Genomic DNA, 13,668 nt, shown 5'->3' on the forward strand with positions numbered 1-13,668 from the left:
TCTTGGCAGAATGTCAGTTATTCACAGTTTGCTGCTCTGATGCATCTGCAGAATTTGATTTTCTGTAGTTTGATGGTAAAATGAAAAAAAGCGTAGGACATCTCGAACACATTATCCTACAAAAAATGACTTATTTGGAAGAGGAGATAAATAATTTGGTTTCAGGTATTTAAAAACAGTTTTTTTTTCGTAGACCTGCTTGGAATGTTCATTGAAGCCTGGCCATAATCACTAGCTTGGGCTCTGACCTTGCATGTTTCTGATGGACGAGTTCCAAGTTGAATTGCTGTGGAACACAAAAGAACTATTTAACACTCTTCCCTCACATTGTATCATATCATACCAGGGTATAATAGTAGGGCAATAGGGCCATTTAAAACTTCAAGAGGGTCGTTCTTGTTGTTTAATCAATTGTTCAAGGCTCAGGATTACGAGCCATGGCCTGCAGAAGAACCAGTGAAGTTCTGGTGGCACGATGTCCTTAATGTTTTAATCTCCAATCAGGTTTGTACTCTGCCACAGTGCTGTAACAGCCATTATGAAAACTACAAATGGCATCCTCTGCGACTGTGATAAAGGTAAACATCACTCCTTTCTTTATTTGTTATAGCCTTTGACACGGTTGACCACACCATCCTGCATTGTGTCTTCACTGCCATCCAGTTGGGTGAAACTGCTTTCAACTTGTTCCATTCTTATCTGTGTAACCTTGGCAAGACAAACACTTGCAATGACTTCTGTTCTTGCTCCTGCACCATTACCTCTGGTGTTCCGTAAGGATCTATCCTTGGACCTCTCCTATTTCGCAGTGAGATGCTGTCCCTCAGTGACGTCATGCAGAGACACATCATTAGTCCCAATAGTTTTCCACGTACGCTGACTTCTACCTCACCACCATTTTTCTCAACCTTCCCTACTCCTTTGCGCCGCCTCTCTACCTTGCTTTCCTCTAATACACTCCTTAAAATATAATTCTTTGACCAGGTTTTTGGTTATCTGACCCAATATCTCCTTGTGTAACTAGGTGTCATATCCTGGTTTGCAATTTCTTGTGAAGCACTTTGGGAAGTTCCATTACATTAAAAGTGCTATTGTTAGGAACCAGATCAGAAACTCCAAGGCATATTCTGAAGTTAGCCTAGACCCCAATTTTTACTTTTGATTTTGGCATTACAGTGAGGATAATGTATTTTGCTCCAAGTATGATTCAGTTGACCCACTAGAAAGCTTTTATCAAAACAGCCTTTATTTAAGAACACAGTTAGAAAATAACAAAAAGAATTAGCATAACTTTTACCAATTAAAATACTTAAACATGACAAAGTATAATTCTTAATAGCTATCGATCCCTAATGTTCCAGTTTTAGCTGTATCCGCTATAGACATAAATCTCTTCTTCCAAAGCAGTGAGCATCAAAAACCAATATGCTGACGTGGTTGCTGGATTTCCAGCCTTTTTACACCTCTGGACAGAGTTCCAGACAGCAGTTTCCAGAGAAAGATACATTCTCAACCAGCAGAACTTCAGAGAAATAAACCTAGTGTCTAGCAGATCCCAGTCTCCAGATTTCAGAGGGAGAAAAGTCTACCTCTGTGTAGCTCCCAAGCAGCAACTAAGCTGCTTTTTTCTGTGTACGTCAAGTTGCACAGATGATATTACTGTTGATCAACCCAATCAAGTCCTACTCTGCAGAACTCCAGGGGAAATCACTAAAATAACAGAACAGCATCAGTCCAGATTAAAATAAACATTCTAGCAAATAAGAGCAATTATGCTTCTGCAGAACAATACAGGGCAACCTGATACAGTGAAACCAGCACCAATAATAAAACAAATTCCTACAACAGATCCTGCACAAGAAACATAACACAAATACATTTCTTAATGGCACAGTATAGTGTTACAATATAAATGTATGTTGTTATTGTAATAGCAGACAAGCTAAAGCTGTGACAGACCCAAATGTTGCTTACAGACAGTGGATTGTTCAGGAAGAGCACTTGTTGCTATTGTTTCCTTTAAGCACACACAAAGGGCATCTCGTGTATTCCTTCCCTAGTCATATTGCTCATTTCTCATTTAATTTTGAAATGTGAGGCTGTTTTGAACAACTGAATAGGAAAGTGCAGGCAAATGAGGTCTGGAGAAATGATCAGAAGATTTGCCCTTGGCTAGATCGCAACTATCATGCTAAATGAATCCTGCCAGCCATCTCCTTTCTCGGCGCCTTGGAAGTAAGGATATTGACCCTCTGCCATACACTAGAAAAATCTCCAGTTCGCTCCCTGGTCTGTCCCACATGGTTATAGCAAGAGTACATCAACAGCTGAGAGGAAATATCAGCTACTCTTGATTGTTGTTCATTGACCCCTGCTGTAGCCTGGTTTGTTACCAGAACGGTGAAGAAAGAATTGCGGTTGGCTGCGAGGACTTGTGTAGTTAAATAACCCACCACAGACGTTGTGGAATGTGAGTGTAAACAATGTATCACTACCACAGGAAGAATTAGTGCCTTAAGGATAAAAGAGGGATTTAAAAGGAACAACTTAGTGTTGCTTCCACATAATACAGTGTTCAGTTAGTTTTTTGTAAAGTGTTGGAACAGTATTGTTGTTCCCATTACAATGCCAAGGGATAATATCATATGGTTAGAGTATTGCTGCAAGTCAAATTCCTAATCTCAGCTTTCCCTTTAGAAGTACAACTTTTTAAAATTAAAATATTTTTAAGGACTTTAAAGGCAGTTAATGTGATTGCTCCTAATAGACGTTATTGCTTGTCTATGTTATACATTGATGAGAGTGGAAAAGCATATTGGAAATTTTGTACAAGGCGGATATCACATCGTGATTTTTTTTTGTGTGATACTATGACCTATCAAGAATAGAATGTCATTAAAGAAAAACTAAGTTGTATCCTAAGGTAACTTTTGGTAACAAAATGCTTGTTACTAAATACAGACTAACACAAAATGAATATTGTACCATTTAGAAAGCCAGATTGATACCCTGTTGATTAACATATTTTAAATGTTCAATATTAGTCTTGACTTATTTTAAATGATTCCATTGTAAAGCAAGTCTCAGAGGATAAACAGTGTAACTCAGTACCTTTTTGAGTAATCATATCCCTTTCCTGAGTGGCAGTTCAGTGGTAGTCAAAACTGTCAGAATATAGTTATTACCCTATAATTTAATATGTGTCAATGTTTTGAGTAGAGTTTCAACAGAAGTCCATTTTTATAATTCAGTACTCCATTTACAGAGTTCAAAGTGCAACAAAAATTGGCTGCCTGTGTTCATCATCCAATTATTGGAATAAATCCTGAGATATTACACTCTGAAGGATGACACTGTAAACTAAAAGAGCAGAGCTAACTGCCGGTTTATAACTGTCACAACCATGAGATAAGTTTACTGCTTTGTCAGTCACTAGTATTGCAGGAAGTTGTTGGAAATAGAAAAGATAAACAATGAAGATTGGAAGTTCAAAGTGTTGCAAAGTTGTAGATTGGCGTTTGTAAAATGTAGATTGTTAAAGAGAAAGCATTTCATGATTCCTTTAAATGGTGGTGCTTTTTCTATGCTTAGAGTTTTTTTTTAAATTATAAGTACACAGCCCCAAACTGAAACATTTGTACCAAAAGGCCAAGTAGCAGTGTTACTAAGACAACAGGTTTTTTGAATTTAGCCGATCAATTTGAAAGAGACACTTAGATACCAAGAACCTATTAAATTTAAATCTGATTGTTTTGACAACCTAGGACGAATCCTATTGTGGGAAGTATTGATATGTCATCACATGTATAAAAGAAGGGGGGCAGTGGGACAAAAAGAGAGACCAACTGCCACCTGCCAGAGATAACAGCTGACAGCTCAGAGACAGAAAATCGCTGACTCTTTTGGCAGTATCAATGTCTTAGAGAAAGCATCATCTAGATAACAAAGGTACCAAAGAAGAAGTTCCAGACACAAGAATCAAAAGAGAAGGCCCAGAATATTCCAGAAGAGACAAAACCTGGTCATAATTTAAAGAGTAACTAAATTCTATTTTTTGTTAATGAGTAGGAATTGTATTTATTGGAACAGCACACTATTAGAATCTTGTTTTATTTGGGAATAGGTAATAGTTAGGGATTTAATCAGTTTGTTAACAGTTTAGTAAATTTGTTAGATAAATTGTTGTGTGTTGATTTTAGAGAGTGTGTCAGGGATTTATTTTGTATTTAACCATTAGGAGATGCTGAAGAGCAAGTTACACCACTTCACATACACTTCTTACAGATTATAGGGTGAGTTACTCTTCTTTGGGTGTTTTGGTGTTAGTTCTCCGCTTCATAACAAAGTAAGAACTAGAACCTGAGGTTCTCCAGGAAAGATGAGGTAAGAAAAGCTATAAAGAACATCAAGAATGTAAAGTCAGAAGGACAAGATCAGATACCAGCAGAAATAATGAAAGTAGGCAGTCAAACAGTAGTAGATACAGTGAAGGAGATTTTTGATGAGATGTGGACAACTGGTGAATGACCTTGTGAATGGACTTTATCTGTGATATTCACAAAGCCCAAGGTAACAAGGATGACTGGGGTAGGCAAAGTAAGAAGTGTCACAACACCAGGTTAAAGTCCAACAGGTTTATTTGATATAACATGCTTTTGGAGTGCTGCCCCTTCATCAGGTGACTCACCTGTTGAAGGAGCAGTCCTGTGAAAGCTTGTGCTACCAAATAAACCTGTTGGACTTTAACCTGATGTTGTGAAACTTCTTACTAAGATAACAAACACACAGGACTGTCCCAAGATATTGTATGCCCCATCTCATCAGTCATGCATTTGATTGCCCTCTGCGTGAACACAGAAGCGGCAGAGGAACAGTTTGGCTTCATTCTTGGAAAGGGTACAACTGACACTATGTTTATGTTTTGAAATTTCAAGAAGTGTGAAAATAAGCAGGAAGCCCAGCTTTGCTTCATGTTCATAGTTAATGTCAAAGTTTTCAACATTGCCCAGCATGGAAGACAATTGTAGACTTTAATGTACCCAAACATATTGTATAGTTAATACAAGAGTGATATAGGAAAGCTTCAGGAGTTGTTGACAATTTCAACCACTTCCAGTATGAGGAGGAAGTCAGACAGAGTGTCTTTTAGAGTCATAAGGTTTGTCACCCATGCTGTGTAATACTGTGGAAGAGGAGACAGTGAAGATAATGCAGCAAGAACCATTAGAGGGATGTGGTTGCATGTTAGTAGATTGTAGCATATAGTTCTCAGGTATACACGTGATACCACACTCGCAGCCAGAACAAAAGAAGAGCTAGAGACTGTGGCAGGCCTAGTCAAAAAGCACAGCAAGTCTTCCTGACTAAGCATCAATGAAGCAATGGAAACACCAAGACCAAAGCAATGAGCAATTTCAATTGTACCATGACAATAAATGCAAAATTACAGGAAGAAAATTTGGGTTACATTATCTACTGCAAGAGATGTGACCAGTGACTTAAATAGCATCGAAAGATCGAAAGCATCTGCATGAAGCTAAAACAAAATCTAGTACAGTCACTAGTGTGGAGTGTTGCACTCTATGGATGTAAGAGGTGGATGCTGAAGAAAGAGAATGAGAGGAGAGCATTTGAAATGTGGGTAATGGTGAGAATGTTCAGTATCAGCCAAATGGATGGAAAGACAAATGAGTAGATCAGATTAAGAAAAGAAGCTCAGAAATCAAAAGGACAGTTAGCAAGAGAAAGATAGGCAAGTACAGACAATAGACACAAAGACCTGACTGCCTTAGAATCATAGAATCCCCACAATACGGAAGAAGGACATTCGGCCCATCAAGTCTGCACCAACTCTGTCAGACAGCATGTCTTTCTAGGCCCTTTTCCCCCACCCTAACCCCATAATCCCACATGTTTCCCATGGCCAATCCTAACCTACCCATCTTGGGACACCAAAAGGCAATTTAGCATGACCAATCCACCTAGCCTGTACATCTTTGGAGTCTAGGAGGAAACCGGAGCACCCAAAGGAAATCAACACAGACACGGGAGAGCATGCAAACTCCATCCAGACTGTTACCCAATGCCAGAATTGAATCGGGGACCCTGGCGCTGAGACAGCAGTGCTAACCACTGTGCCACCTGTGCTACCTTGTCTAGGAAGAAATTTAGGGTAAAAGCAAAGAAGAAGAAGAAAAATCAGATGGCTGGACAATAACACAGAAGAAGCACTGTATGCCAGCTTCTGTGGAAATGTGTTGCAATTTTCATATTACTTCCAAAGCAATCAAAGGCAAAACTGAGGGTAAAAGCAGAAAAGGAAGAAAAAGATTGGATGGGTGGGTAATAACAGAAAAAAAGCTTCTATCAGACTGGTGGTGGCATGTTTCTGTGTTGCAATTTTCAAATTACTTCCAAAAAATAGTTAATGAAAGAGTTCAGAGGGGATTAGCCATTATACTCACTGCCATTATACCTGCAGTAAAACAGGAGGTAAAACACCAATTTTAAAAGTGGATTCAATATTACTTTGCCTAAAAAAATAATTTAAATGTGGCTCAAATTTCATAGAAATGAATTGAAAATATATACTTAGTCATTTGAAAATTAAAACAAATGATGTCAGTGAAAATGTTTGAAAAATAAAATAAATCAGTGCCTTTTATAGGGAGTAGAGAATAAGTAAAAATTCAGAAATCCATTGTATGTGATGAATAGAAAGTAGAGAATGACACTCAAATCAACAAACTGACGTTATTCCCATAATCTCTCTAAATAAACCGCATTACACATGCAGAACAAATAAAAGCTTTGTTCTCGACCTGAAATGTTGTTAGATTTTTCTTAACGCAATACTTGCATGCTACTTCAAATTATCTTTATTTTACTCTGGTTATGAAAAATATGATCAGTTTTAACCTTACTGTTTGTTGTTGCCTATCTTGGGAGTTAAAGGCAGAAATTAGCAAAATTCTAATCACCAGTATGGCAATGGGCAGTTCGTGTGGAGTAATGATGTGACTTTTGAAGAGTAGAAATTTACAGCTTTATTTGCACAACATTTTGAATTTATCTGATACCTTTACAATATCGGCACTTCCTAACTGAGACTGACTCGCATTAGGTGTGCTGGAGTTCAAAAGAATGAGAAGGAATCTCATAGAAGCCTATAAAGTTCTAACAGGACTAGATACGGTTAGTGCAAGAATGATGTTCCTGATGGCGGGGGAGTCTAGGCGGTCATAATCAAAGGATAAGAGATAATCCTCTTAAGACTACGAACAAGAGAAATTCCTTCACTCACAGAACAGAGGGTTTGTGAACTCACTAACACAGAAAGCAGCTGAGACCAAAATATTGTATATTTTGGGGTGAAAGGGATCAAAAGATGTGGGAGGGAAGATGAAATCAGGCTATTGATTTGAATGATCAGCCATGATAATGAATGCCGGAGCAGGATCAAATGGCCTACTCCCATTCTGAATTTCTGTGTTTGTGAATACTAGAAATCTGCCATAGGAACAGCATTTAGCTCATTCGGTTGTTCCAATCAATCACCATGATAATAGGGCAAAGAAGACACTTTTTGTATTATAAGCAACTTCCAGGGGAAATTGGATCAAGCTGCTGATGCATTCCCAATACACCAGCCATCATCCCAAAGGCACGTGTAAAAAAACAAAGGCATTTAATTTGATCAGTCACTGGCTCTAGTTATAGTATTTACTTTGAGTATCACTGTCAGGAAATTTTGCTGTGGAAATTGTATTATTGTGACATTTCAGTATGTTCATTGGAAATGGGCTTAATCAGCTTGAAGCCTGTGTTGCAATATGAAATAAACTGGTATGCTTACGAAAACTGCAAATTTTTAGTTAGTTCGTGACAGTAAGTTTGGCCAAATCAGATTGCTGTTGCTTTAAGTTTTCTGCTAATTTGTTGTACCATTTGCTTGTTAATGCTTTGAAGTTGAAAGTCATATGAACATTACACATTTAACAGGTTCCATTGTACTGCATAATGCTCAATTACTTTGGGCCAAAATGTTTACTTTGGAATCAGACCACTGGCAATCTAATCTGTAACATACACTTGTTTCTTCATTATTGTTCACTTCCTCCTCGTCTCGCATCAATGACCTCACCCTGCTCTCTAAGAATTGCCATGCCTTATGTCTATTTTCAGCTCCCAGAAGAATCTCTTCTAGGCTAACCACATGTGAAAATACATTTCTGCTGTTTCAGTAAGTGTGGATGAGTGCCTTGCCAGCTGCTGGACTCTATACAAATGAGCTTTGACTAAGGGTGATTGCTCATGCTGCCTGTCGACAAGAGTTGCCTGACGTGATTTCTGTTTCTCAGATCAAACTGAGCAGCTGGTAAAAGTGCCTTTTGAGTGACCCATGTGTGGACAGCTGGTAATGAATGTCCAGAAACAGCAGGCAAACATGAGAGTAGGCTTACATTAGTAAAATACTGAGGATGCAACAGGTTGGGCAGCATCCGCAGAGAGAGAAAAACAGTTTAGTAACCTTTTGTCAAAACTTGCCTGCTAAGTTCTAGTCTGTGTGGCATGCCATTCAAGGCTAGAACTTAACATAAGCTGACAAGCAACATGCTTTTTTTTCAAAGAAATGATTTTGTGTCTCCAATTGGGCACAATTTGAGATTTAAAATGGTCTTTTCTCTGCATCTTAGTATTTTATTTATTTCTGTTCTGGGGATAGAAAAGAGAGTGAAGCAAACTATAAGATAATATTTCAAGTCTGGATACCTCTTCATTAAAGCTCTGATGAAGAGTCATCCAGACTTGAAACACTAGCTCTATTCCCTCTTCGCAGATGCTGTCAGACTTGTTGAGAATTCCAGCATTTTCTGTTTATGTTTCAGATTCCAGCATCTGCAGTAATTTGCTTTTATATTTATTTAAGATGATACTGATGATGAATGATGATAATGGAGCATTTCAGGTTTGTGACAAGTAAAGTTTCTTAATAGTATCTTCTGCAATCCTTCCAGCAGTCACGCATTATTTCAGCTGGTTTTTGGTGTGATTTTTAACTTGGTATGATGTCACAAGTATAATTGGACAAATGTTTGATTGACAAGGGAGTTGTGGGTTACATGGGAGGTGGAAGGCAGGAAAGGCAGCAATTAGATCAGTGGTGAATCTGATATTTAATGGTAGAGCCATTTCGAGGCACTGAATGACCTTCTCCTGCTCCTATTTCTTAGATTCTTATGTCAGACGAATTTTGATACTTATTCTGCCATAGAGTCGTAGAGCTGTACAGCAAGAAAGCAAGCCCTTTGGCCCAACTTGTCTTTGCTGGCCAGGTTTCCTAAACTTGAACTGGTCCCCTTTGCCTGCACTTGGTCCTTATCACTCTCAACCTTTCCCATTTACCTGTCCAAAAGTCTCTTAAATGTTGCAATTGTACCCACCTCTACTGCCTCCTCTGGCAGCTCATTCCATATATACACAACCCCCTTTGTGAAAAAGTTGCCCCTCAGGTCCCTTTTAAATCTTCCCCTTTCACCTTAAACCTATGCCCTCTAGTCTTGGACTCCCCTATCCCCTAACCTGGGGAAATTGGCTATTCAACTTATCGATGCCCCTAGTGATTTTCTTATAATTCAAACCTTCCAGTCCAGGAATCATCCTTGTAAATCTTTTTTGCACCCTTTCCAATTTAAAACATCTTTCCTATAGCAGGGCGACCTGAATTGTGTGCAGTACTCCAAATGTGGCTTTACCAGTGTCATACAGTTATAACCTGACGTCCCAACCCCTCTACTCAGTCCTCTGACTGATGAAGGCAGTGTGCCAAACACCGCTGCCTTCACTCTGCCTACCTGCGATGCCACTTTAAAGAAACCATGAACTTGCATCCCTAAGTCCCTCCATTCGACAACACTCCCCAGGGTCCAACCATTCCTACTACATATCATTTCCCAGGACATTGAACAGTGAAACTCTTTACCTTTCCCACTCTTTCTACCTTTCAATGAGCGAAAATGTCTGAGCTCAAACACAGAATTACCTTAATGTAAGTGCTTTTAGTTGAACCTTAACCATCTCTTTTCCACCTTAGTGTCCTGTACAGTCATATAATTTCTCAGTTTGACTTCCAATGTAGTTGCTCATTTCTGCATAATTGTTCACAACATAAAAACAGTGTAGTTAACCAAAAACCCTTGCCAACTTCCACAGATAGTATTGATTTGATGTATTGACTCTAAGATTAAGGCTATATCTATCACAATTTTCTTTATGGGGTGGTTCAGCTCCAAAATCATTGAATGGTGATCTGAATAAGGTAAAAAAGTCTTCCAACAAGCACAAAATCTAGCACTATGAGGAGAGGAGGAAGTAAATGGATAGCTAAACCTCCTGACCATGTTATTTGGCATTTCCATGCTTACATGTAAATTACAGGGTTCAGATTGTGATTTTATTTTAAATTTAAAAAAAGAAAGTTAATTATTTAATTGTTCGAACCCGGATTAGGCCAAATATTCAATTGAGTGATTCTGGTAGAAATGTATTATTACCTTGTTGTATTTGTTAGGCATTTAAAATTCCTGTGTTTCATGACCATATCTACTCATATCCCAATTCCAATGTGTTATCTACTCCAATGATGCTGCCCTTAGGCTGCAGGCCCCTAATATGTTCCATTCCTATAATATGCTGGTGTCAGAAATGCAAGTTCAATACATAAGTTCGTTCGAATTGCCACCAAGACCTTTTAATACAGATCGTTCTCACTTTCCAGGATGTTTAAAGCACTTAATTTACAATGAGCACAAACAACATTGCCCAGAGATAACTCCTAGCATTACATTTGACTTTGTTGTGTATAGTTTCTTTCGCAATATTTAACACAATTGATGCATGTATCTTTTGCAAGTTTTCTGGATGCCCGTGTTTAATTAGATTATCTGTACATGTTAGAAATTGTTATAAATTTATCAAGAGCATGTCGTATGGTGATGAAATCTGCAGGTGTTCACGGTGCAAGATTACAGAGCCTCTTATTTTTGACTCGTCTTGATGTATAAAATTAAAATGATTGCAGTTTATTTTTACAGTCAATAAAGATTTGCATAGAGCTGTGAGGCAGTGTTCTCAGGCAGCAGCCATCTGTTTACACAAGAGAACATTGCTCTCCTAGAACTAATCAAAGATGGTGCCAAATCCAAACTAGTGAAATGTTTAATTCATACTCAGCGCTATCACCTGTGGGTCCTGGCACTGATTTTCTACTTAATCTTTCAATCCATGTTAAATTATGCTTTTATCGTGTGTTTTCTGGACTAAATAGAGAATACCAAATTGAACATTGTTCAAAAATTAATTCCAGGGCATTTAGAGGGACCTTTTTTAGATTCCATGAACTAGTCTAATTCATCTTGTTGATGGGGATACAATGATAATAGTTGGTGAAGATCAAAACAGTATATATCCCAACTGATTTTTATTATGTGTGGTTCATTGCTAAAATTACTGAAGTAGAATTTTTTTTTAAGTTGCAAGATTTGTATATGGACCTGAATGTTGAGGTCGAATAAAAATGAGGCAGTCAGTGTTGATCATTATTGAGGAATGAAGCAACTAGCATCCACTTTCCCCAAATGTGCAGTTAAACATGGAAATCAGCAAGATAAAAGGAAATTACTGTGAATGCTGGAATCTGAAACAAAAACAGAAAATGTTAGCATGTTTGACAGCATCTGTGAAGAGAAAAGGGAGAGAGAACAGAGCTATCATTTTGAGTCTGAACTCTGATAAAAAGAGTCATCCAGACTTGAAAAGTTGGCTCTCTCCACAGATAGTCAGACCTGCTGAGATTGTCAGCATTTTCTGGGTTTTTTTTTTATGATGGAAATCAGCAAGTTGCTTTCTGAGTTGCTTTACTCTTCCAAAAGCTTCAATATAATGGTATCTTTCCAATAGACTAAGCATGTGAATGTTCAGCACTTACGAGGTACCCAACCATTAAATGTGCCAGAAATTGTAGGGATTTGTTCATTCAAACGTAAGTTTAGTAAGTTTAATTAATGCCAAATAATCTTCCTGGCAGTAAAACCTTTTCTGGTGTGTAGTCATATTCTTTCAGACTTGAATTAAAAAATGTTTTTACTTTTTCCGAGACACTCTTAGTTTCTCTCAATTTCATCTTTCTTCTCTCTCAATTTCACTTTTGGTTCATGATTTGGCGATGAACTAAATATTCTAATTTACACATCCTACATGCCTCAGGAAAGATTGTTTGATCTGGTTAAGGATCCCTTGTTTGCTCTGTTCACGTAGGTTCCAGAGCCACTGAAGCAGGTGGTTATTAGAAATGGATTTCTAATAACCAGAAGTTGCAGTGAAAAAGCATGTGGAAGGCCAGTGGGAATTGAGCTAGTGCCATTCATTTGACAATAACGACCAGTGCAAATGTAAAACCAGTGAGGTGTTATGTATGCAATTTAATAATGTACAGAATACATATAAAAGAGTGCGTGTTTAGAGATTTTGTTAATGCATTATTCCCTTAGTGTTATCCATCTTCATTCTGTACATCATAGATGTGCATATACTCTGTTAATGAGGGAATAAAAATATCCTCATGAAACTGTAGAAAGGGGGTGCGGCGTGTTGCTTCTTTCAGTGCTGCATATACATATGAAGAACAAATTCCATGTTTATCCATTTTGACACCATTCCCAAAAGTCAACAGTAGTCATAAATGCATCCCTGATTGGATGAAGCGTCTGCCTGTGGTGGAACTAGGCTGATGGCAAGTTCTGGCATAGCAGTTGATTGTAGCCTTCGGTGCTTAGCTCCTGATTATTTCCAGGACAGTTTGCTGCTCTTCTGCTGCCAGACAATGTTACAGTGGTTCTCAATGACTGTCAATATGCTGGGGGGTGGGGAATTTAGTTTTTCCACCATTGTTGAATCCTCTTGTACATTGGTGTATGGGCCACACAATTAATTTCAGCTCAGCATTTATAGAGCATGTAGCTTTCATGCTTCTAAATCTGTATAATTTTGTTACACTCTGAGCTGCAAAGGCTTCAGAAGGAAGCATAAGGATAAGATTACCCACTTCTTAAATTTAACGCATCTTCCAACAACCACATTCCACCCATCTATCATTTTGCAAATGTAATTTGAAGAGCAGGTTAGTTACCTGCTTATTTTTTATTTAGCTTTGGGTCAAAATAAACTGACATAATGGCACAACTCATGCAGCCTCATGCGGTGTGGGAATAGGAGAAAGGCTACATCACTATATACCAGCAATATCCAGATGGTTCTTTAATATACATGCTCAGCAAAACTTTCAAAGCTGTCAAGCTAGGCCATAGTTCCAAGATATATAGAGGATACATATTGGTAGAAGAAAGATGAGAACCTCCCTCTTTACATGGTAGGTAATCTCTTCTCACTGATATTACAACCCAATTTAACTGCGCTTCTGGACAGGTTCAGTGCCCTAGGGCACTATTGTCAATTCAGTCTCTCAAGGGCCATCGTCAACACCCACAATCATAAAGATTGTAACACCACTACATCCATATGTGCAACTACATCAATGGACTCATTATATCAGCTTCTCACAAAAACTGAACCAACATGCAAATCAATAACGTTCAGGGTTTTTAAAAAAAA

General features: G+C 38.2%; 1 protein-coding gene across 4 annotated transcripts in view; it reads left to right on the forward strand.

The window, feature by feature from the left end:
* mtor (mechanistic target of rapamycin kinase) overlaps window positions 1-13,668 on the forward strand; it is a 283,244-nt gene that overhangs the window by 184,467 nt on the left and 85,109 nt on the right. The gene's annotated exons all lie outside the window — the stretch shown is intronic.

The sequence above is a fragment of the Carcharhinus amblyrhynchos genome, chromosome 30, assembly GCF_965287045.1.
Source record: "Carcharhinus amblyrhynchos chromosome 30, sCarAmb.v2.hapA, whole genome shotgun sequence".
In the NCBI taxonomy this organism is placed as follows: domain Eukaryota; kingdom Metazoa; phylum Chordata; class Chondrichthyes; order Carcharhiniformes; family Carcharhinidae; genus Carcharhinus; species Carcharhinus amblyrhynchos.